Raw genomic sequence first — 6000 nt, 5'->3', positions numbered from 1 at the left:
ATACATGTATACACATTTCAAGTACACTTACATTTCACAAGTACAATTTACAAACATTTACATTTAACCCCACTAGCTCTCCAGGACCATGGCTTTCCACCTGCTCTCCGCAGAGATGTCCTGGCTGGGTGTACTGACAAGGAGTGAGGGGGTGGTGGGGGTGGATAAGGTCATAATGATTGCATGGGGGACTTCTCCCTACTGCGTAGGCACTGGGATGAAAAGCTCCATAAAAAGACTCAATGGTCTCTCAATGGTCAAAATGTCACTGTGGCCGACTCAGAAGTGTGAACACACACACACACACGCACACACGCGGGGGCATTCCCGGTCAGACAGGGATCACACTTTTTGACCACACACTCTTAAGCACACAAAACATATATACAATGTGCTATTGCGTTTGACTATTTATCATACATTTATCATACACTGACTGACAGAACTCTATCATTTGCAATCAACACTAACAAATGTACCAACAGCAGAGTGAAAGATAAGGTCTCCCCACATCCAAGAGCTTCTATTGCATTATAATTCTATTGGAATATATTGAATTCTATTTAAAAGTGATAATGCCCGAGAAGCGGGTGTTTGGAGGATATATTAGCAAGGTTTGCCGGCCCTCGACTTCATCTCAGGTCTAACAACACCCGTGACAATATATCCTCCAAACACCCGCTCGGGCATTATCACTTTTATACAACGGGTTACCTACATATTCAAAAAATTATTGACATATTTACATAATCGTTGTTTTGATGAATTTATTCATACTATTTCATCCTTCCACAAGATATAGTCCCGACACAAATCTAGCGTTGCTAAAGACACGACCCAGTCGTTCAGTCTTTTTGTTCTGTGTCTATGGGCTGTGACCCAGTCGTTCGTTCTAAATGTTCCATTGCCATACTGGTTGGCAATGTTCTTATCCCTTGCTTGCTAGCTAGCCAACAATGGCTAACTTACAATCACGTCAAAATGCAGCCTGAATAACAGCAAAGTAGCTGGATTTGCATTTGTTTAAGCTGTTTTCTCGTGACATTTATTTGGATACATCCATAGCAATCAGCTAATGAGCGCAATTTCGCCTGGCATAGAAAATGTGTTCACTCGTCAGGGCACTGTTGTTTAGAGGAGCTAGCCAACGACGCAGCTACAGTAACAGAATCACTTCAAACTGAAGCTGGAAAGACTGCAAATTAGCTGCCTTTCATTTGACTTTTTTTCAATTGGCATTTATTTGTATATATCTATAAAAATGATGGCAGCTGAATCATGATTTTGACTGGCTGAGAAACGCTGCCTGCCTGTCTCGGCCCAACTCGGTCATTACTATAGGACAGCAGGAGATCGAATTTGAATATTGAAACAATGTTGCAAATGTTGGAGAGACAAACAGCAAGGTTTATACAATTCTCAGCTGTTGAAAACGAAAAGTTAGTCTAAAAGAAATGTGAGATAATGTCTAGATGCTTTTTATAGTGGAGATCAAGTTTATACATTGCCTGGCTGGGTTGATGAGACAGTGGATTGCGCTGACAGATGGAACAGAGTAAATAGGCATTTTAACGTCATAGATATAGCTGGTGGCAACCTGTGGAATAGACCCTGGCTGGAATGAGGTTTTAACCAATCAGCATTCAGGATTAGACCCATCTGTTGCATAACGCATTCCATTGCAGTCTAATAAATTATATTACAACAGTGATGGACAGGGCCTGCTTATCCCACCCATTGTGTGGGTTCAGATGCTCCTCTTACCCCTCTGGGGGTGCAGAGGCCTGGGGTGATACCCCCTATGGTGTGAAGACAGATTTAATCTAAGTGCAAAATGCAAAAAGATGATTGTGCTGGTATCTTCTAAAAGTGTCTCAGCCTGGAGCTAGTTATAGACAAGCTGTGTCTGTCTTCCTCCCTCTGCCTGTGTCTCCCAGAGTTCTCCTGGAGCTGTGGACAGTAGGGGGGCTGACGTGTGTGTGTGTGTGTGTGTGTGTGTGTGTGTGTGTGTGTGTGTGTGTGTGTGTGTGTGTGTGTGTGTGTGTTTGTGTGTGTGTGTGTGTGTGTGTGTGTGTGTTTGTGTTTGTGTTTTGTTGTTGTTGTTGTTTTTATATGTCCCTTGTTGTGAGAGAGATTAAACGACGTGAGGGGAGTTGTTGAAAACCCATGTCAGTGTGGTAGCTTCTCTGTCAGTGAACATTTGGAAGCTCTTATGGCTTCTACTGTGCAATTTGCACTAGACATTGATCTAGGATTAGGACACAAAAGGGACCTCGGATCAGTATCTGGGGACATCATCTTCTTGCTCCAGGTTAATGAACTTGGCTGTAGGCTTGGTTTGCACCGAGTGCCACTCCTCCGGATCTTCGCATCGTAGAAAGAGCGGAGCGACACAGGTTGTGATTTGCGTCTCCATTTGCTCAAATGTCTGTCAATCACCCTGTCGTAAATGAGTTAGCACTGGCCTGGTAGTATTTCCCATAATGAGGTGCATTCAAAGTCATTAGTCTCCTTAAGTTCACGACACTATGACGTATCTGGAAAAAGTATACCCAAACGCGCTTCAGCTCATCTTACAGAACAAAAGGGGATCCGGTGCTCGACTGAGGACTTGAAAATCAAGTCAAGACTATGATGTATCTGTTTGACTCTTTGACATTTTCGAAAACAAATGGCAAGTAACTTAATCCAGCTGCATTTTGAAGTAAAAGAACAAACCAAACTACTTGAATGACATGCTTACATATGGGATGGCTGGTAGCTTAGCGGTTAACACCGTTGGGCCGCTAACCAAAAGGTCACTCTTTCGAATGTTTCAGCTTCAAGGCTTGTCAAGGGTGTTAACCATATAAACCTATTTACACAGTGATCTGTGTGTGTTTGTATTCTCTGTCTTCGAATTACACTTCATTGACACAGGTTGGGATTACAGAATTGCACTTGGTTGGAGTTTGCGTTTTGCAGTGAGGACTTTTCTTTGAATCTAATGGGGAAATTCTACAGAGGAATCCATCTTGACTGCTGACCCCAGTAGGTATCCTTTTTAGGACTGGTGTATGGTGCTCAAATGTTTCTCTGTTTTCTCTCTCTTTCACAGAGTCTGGGGTCAGCAGACAGGAAAGAGTTCCAACAAAAGAAGTAAGTCCCTCTTTCTTTAATTTTTTATTTATTTCTCCTTGTCCCTCTCCTGCCCTTCCTCTGTTTTATTCTTCAGTCGTTTGTGTTCAGAGTCCTTTTCATTTATACCTGCTTTTTAACCAGTTGGATAAACTGCTAGATCACCACCTACTGTTGCTTTCTAACACAACGTTTCTCAGAGTAATATAGCTGATCTAGGATCAGGTCCCCACTGTCCATATAATCTTATTCATTGTGATCTAAAAGGCCAAACTGATCCTAGATCACCACTCCTACTCTGAGACGCTTTGTGAATAAGGCCCTTGGCCGCCTTGAGGAATCTGACCTGGCTCTTAATTCGCTAATTCGGTTTTAACCTGACCAGTAATCCCTCCTAATCTCATACAGATTATAAATAACAGTAAGTGAATTATTATGATAATTCGCCAGTCGCCAGCAGGTTCGGCGCGTCACTGTTTTGATTGACAATAAGCTATTTGAGTTAATTGCCTGTTATTTGCGCCCGCGTGTTCGATGTAATTTCACACTAATTATTTTCTCCCGGATTTCAAAACAAAACCATGGCAGTTTTTATAATGTCTCTCACCTGTTTACATGGAGACCGATGGATTTGATCACTCTAAGCATGATTATTAGATGTCCATCAATGCTGATGTGAGTGAAGAGCAATTCATCTCATTCTTTCTGCTTCAAGGGAATTAACTTGGTTTCTGTCACAATTTCAGTAACCATGTTTCCATCCAGCCATTTTTAATGCGAGTAAAGTACCTGTTAGATTAAAAGAAACTCATAATTGTCAGTAAACTTTCTAAACGTCAACAGAAAAAAACACACTAGATGGGTGGATAATCTTTCCGTCAGTGAAATAGATCGCGCAACAAATGGCAGTTGATGAGAAAGAAGGTATTTCAAATGGTTGAGAGAATTCAAAATGGCCACCGCTGTTATCGTCAGATCAAGGTCATAAAATGGGATGTTGTCGCATTCAATTTTAGAGACAACGAGCAGGATCTCGTAGGTTTGGCTTTGTGAAATCAGTTGAACATTTGTAGCTCCTGTTCAATGTCAAGTTGCTACTCGGCATTGAAACTCTACTGAGGACTATGGCATAGTAGAATGTTGTCACACATGTTCACATCAACCTATAACTCCCCACTGGCTTACATGTACCAGTCGGTTCTTTTTCCCTCATCTATCTTTTTCAAAAGATACATTAGGGACTTGTGAGTATGAGTGCGTGGGCATCAATGTGTTCCCCTAAGTCCCCCCCCCCCCCCCCCGAGGTAAAAGACTGGTGGCATTGCCACAGAGTATCATGCTCATACATTTGAATTGCACTCGGGCGGTTTCATAGCAACAGGCTTTCGCCGCTGAACATGGAGGTGTGTGTTGTGACCGCTACATTCCTCCATTTCCGACTCGGACCAAACAATCGTTGGAGAATGTGCCACGTAGATGTCTATTGAACAGTTGTTCTCAGATTCTTTGGGTTATGGACGGGTGGTTTGTGTTTAAATGTCCCCGGCATTTCAAAGGTAATTCCAAACTATTATATGAAGCCATGCAATCACTTGAATTGAGCAGGTAAGGCTGGGAGTTTGAAATTGTGACCTTGCTAGTGTTATGCAACGTCTTGTGATAAGGGCGTGGTCGTTGCTCTTAACTAAATGATCTGTAGGTCTTCTATGATGTTAGTCTGGGATGATTCATACTGTATCTTTTAATTTTTGGATGCCTCCTCCAGAAGACTGACTTTTACACACACACACACACACACACACACACACACACACACACACACACACACACACACACGCCAGTGGAGGCAGCTGAGGGGAGAATGGCTCATAATAATGGCCGGAATGGAATGGCAACTCCTGGAAAACCATGTGTTTGATGTATTTGATACCATTCCACTGATTCCGCTCCGGTCATTACCATGAGCCCGTTCTCTCCAATCAAGGTGCCACCAACCTCCTGTGTCGCACACGTGCGCACACACACACACACATACACTGCATGTGCCATGTGGGCAGTCTTGGTGGGCAGTCACGCCATAATGTGGCTTGCCTCGCCACGGTTGCCTGGAGACAAGCAGCATTCTCCATGGCCAAGCGGAGCTGTCATGTGAAGTCATGTGACACGAGTCTCAGAATAGAGGGGTTTGGTGAGGGGTAATGATGTGTAACCTCCTAAAGTAGGCTGTAAACAAAAAGACTGAAAGAGAGGGTGAGAGAAAGTTCTGAAACAAACACGCCACACACACTCTCTCTCTCTCTCTCTCTCTCTCTCTCTCTCTCTCTCTCTCTCTCTCTCTCTCTCTCTCTCTCTCTCTCTCTCTCTCTCTCTCTCTCTCTCTCTCTCTCTCTCTCTCTCTCTCTCTCTCTCTCTCTCTCTCTCTCTCTCTCTCTCTCTCTCTCTCTCTCTCTCTCTCTCTCTCTCTCTCTCTCTCTCTCTCTCTCTCTCTCTCTCTCTCTCTCTCTCTCTCTCTCTCTCTCTCTCTCTCTCTCTCATATGGAAATCATTAATAACCTGAAACACTAGAACTATGTGCAGACACCCAGTCTTCTACGGCCATCCATATTACCCATCTTATATTCTCTTCCCCCATAAGTCCCAGAGGTGGATCGAGCAGGGCTTAGTGCAGTGAGTGAGGGTATGTGTGTGTTTTACATAAGTGAGGGGGCAGACAGTGCAGGAAGGAAGAGATGCGGTTGGAGGAGCCGACGGACGGCTGGTGCAGGGAATTTAAGGAACGGATGTCAGGGAGAAAGACCCTTGATTAGCCTAATTTATTCAGAGGAGAAGGCCCGTGTAATTGTTCTCAGATGGGGGGGTTAAGTTAGAGGTGAGGGCGAAGGG

The 6000-nt window shown here is 43.7% G+C and overlaps 1 protein-coding gene across 1 annotated transcript in view; it reads left to right on the top strand.

The window, feature by feature from the left end:
• Nucleotides 1-3103: 3103 nt before the first annotated feature.
• LOC135530379 (ankyrin repeat and fibronectin type-III domain-containing protein 1-like) overlaps nt 3104-6000 on the top strand; it is an 88827-nt gene continuing 85930 nt past the window's right edge. Inside the window, exon 1 of the mRNA XM_064958716.1 lies at nt 3104-3138. The gene's annotated coding sequence lies outside the window, so the exon portion shown is untranslated. The remainder of the gene's footprint in view (nt 3139-6000) is intronic.

The sequence above is a fragment of the Oncorhynchus masou genome, unplaced genomic scaffold (genome assembly GCF_036934945.1).
Source record: "Oncorhynchus masou masou isolate Uvic2021 unplaced genomic scaffold, UVic_Omas_1.1 unplaced_scaffold_1328, whole genome shotgun sequence".
In the NCBI taxonomy this organism is placed as follows: domain Eukaryota; kingdom Metazoa; phylum Chordata; class Actinopteri; order Salmoniformes; family Salmonidae; genus Oncorhynchus; species Oncorhynchus masou.
The sequence above is the reverse complement of the archived record's forward strand: the minus strand, read 5'-3'. Positions and strand labels throughout refer to the sequence as shown.